Source organism: Cynara cardunculus, assembly GCF_001531365.2.
Source record: "Cynara cardunculus var. scolymus isolate 2C chromosome LG 12, CcrdV1, whole genome shotgun sequence".
Classification (NCBI taxonomy): Eukaryota; Viridiplantae; Streptophyta; class Magnoliopsida; order Asterales; family Asteraceae; genus Cynara; species Cynara cardunculus.
The window spans coordinates 28,772,527-28,775,301 of record NC_037539.1 but is presented as its reverse complement, the minus strand read 5'-3'; the positions used below and the strand labels follow the sequence as shown (position 1 = coordinate 28,775,301).

Here is a 2,775-nt window from a genome sequence, read left to right as displayed (position 1 = left end):
AAGACACATGGAAAACCGGGTGTATCTTGGAAGTGGAAGGCAGATCGAGTTTATATGCCACTGGTCCTATCTTCGTTGTGATTTGGAATGGTCCAAAGAAATGAGCTGCCAATTTCTGATGAATTCGACTAGCCACTAAAAGTTGTCGATAAGGCTTCAATTTCACATAAACCCATTCCCCAATAGAAAACTGAACCTCCCTTCTTTTCTTATCTGCGTTCTGTTTCATGACATCTTGAGCATGTAACAGATGAACATGAAGTTGTTTTAAGGCTTCATCTATGTCTTGTAATTCCATTAACAGCTGTTGAACTCGTACTTCACCCGGTATGTACTAAGTAACTGTTGGTGGCCTTCGACCATAAAGTGCCTCGAAGGGAGACTTACCAGTCGACGCATGGAAAGTGGAATTGTACCAAAATTTAGCCCAGGGAATCAACAATGACTAGGTACGAGGTTGATCAACAGCGAAACATCAAAGATATGTTTCCAAACAACAATTTATCACTTCTGTCTGGCCATCAAATTCGGGTTAATATGCTAAACTCATATGTAATTCAGTACCCTGTGATCGAAAAATCTCTTGCCAAAATCGACTCAAAAACAGAGGATCACGATCGCTAAGGATCGATTTGAGAATTCCATGATGACGAACCACTTCCTTTACAAAGATATCTATTACTGATTTGGCGGTATATGGATGTTTGAGTGGAATAAAATGGTTGTACTTGGACAACCTCTCGACCACCATGATAATGGCATCAAACCCCCTCGACTTGGACAACTCAAAGATAAAATCCATAGACAAATGTTCCCAAATAGCGTCCGATATTTCCAGAGGCTGCAACATGTAACGCCCCAACCCACACATTGCATGTAATACATATTTCATACAAAAGAAATACATTTCATATCCCATTCAGGTCCCTTAGTACAAGAACTAACATGACCAAATACAAGGTCCAAAAATTCAAAATACATATCTTGCACTAATCAAACAAAACTATTCATCAAAAGCAACTCCTCATCCAAAATGCATATAAGAAAAGCATTACATCTTTCCCTTTTGCTTACCTTCTGCACCTCCTGCAATACATATTAAAAATCACAAAATGAGGGTTAGATCGAGAGGTCTAGTGAGACACCCTATTCATGTCATTGCAGGGTGAAGGATCACCAAAACCTTTTTGAAAACAACTATTCATATACAACAATTATATGAACACATAAAACTTAATACCAGATCATTTTCCACTTTTCAAGCTAATCACTTAGCTATTCAAATTTCATACCTTCGAACCAATCAGGTTCCATACAATGCCACTTTTTAAACCTTTTCTCATCRAACGAGGTTTAAACAAAGTTTCAGGTCAAATATGTTCATTTCTCCTCAATAACATCCAGACTATTATTTCCAAATAAGAACCTTGATCCTAAATCTTTAAATCACAAAGAAATAAAGATTCCAGACCACGGTAGTCTTAAAGGATATAATAGAAAGAGTTATATAATACCACATACATACAAGTGGCACCCTTATATCAAATGTACACCTCTCCTTGATATGCCACCCTTATCCCATGGTACACCTCTCATTGGTATGCCACCCTTATCCCATGGTACACCTCTTCTTGATATGCCACCCTTATTTCTTCATCAAAACATTTTTATAAAAATAATTTCAAATAGACCGCAGCCATTGGAATTATTATCCGTCCAAGATCATTTATATCAAAACTTCATTTTATAATAAAATAACAATTTTTATCAAAACACAAGGTACATCTCAAATCCGGTCAACCATAACTTAATCGGATTTCATCTCCGGTCAACAATCCGGTTAACAAATCGTATAAACTTTGTCCGGTTTAATATATAGAAGTAATTCCAAGTTTGTCCGGATAACAAATCCGGTCAATACCTTATTCAAAGCTTTGCCCGATTTAACATTTAAAATATATTTCAACTTTATCCGGATACAAGTCCGGTCAACACCTCAATCAAAGCTTGATCGATTTAAGACTTAGAATAATTTCAACAACTTGTCCGGATACAAGTCCGAACAACACTTCACACAACCCTTGACCGATTTAATAATATCCGGACAGTACACCGATCAAGGCTTGTCCGATTTAAGAACGATCCGGACAAGCTTTGTCGGGTTTAACACTTATCCGGTCACTCTTTGTCCGGATAAAACTTTAAACATAAGGTATGGTTTCAATCCAAATAATAAACAACATTCAACTAAAAACCAATATAAATATTATGCAAAAGTTTATAAACCACTCACCTTAATAAGCTTTTGAAACCAAATACTTGAAATCAACCCTTTTGAAATCCGACACTTGCAATCCGGCCAACTCTTTTGATAGGATCGATTAACTCAGTTTTGGATATTAATCACTTACTCTGGATGATCTATTTGACAATATTAGTGCAGCGRAAGCAATAAGAACAAACAGAGTAATAATCAATGAAGAACACAGTTGAATGAAGAACACGAGAGAGAAGCTTCAAATGATTTTCAATTGATTGAAAATGTTTACAATATGATATGGAAGCACACTGAATTACAAAGGCCTACACTGCTATTTATACTCGTTCCAAACGGCTTTTCTGACATGACCTAGACGTACAAATTCATCTAAGCCGTTCAAATAAAGTAGATTACAAACAGTCACGTGATAAGCACGAGCAGCTAATAAACCTAGTAAAACAGTAAAGAAGTTCTTCAAAGAAGATAAAGCTGCAGACCCTCTGTGAGCCATCCCA

General features: G+C 36.5%; 1 pseudogene; it reads left to right on the top strand.

The window, feature by feature from the left end:
* The first annotated feature begins 441 nt into the window (after nt 1-441).
* Nucleotides 442-2,775, top strand: part of LOC112523817 — a 21,193-nt pseudogene continuing 18,859 nt past the window's right edge.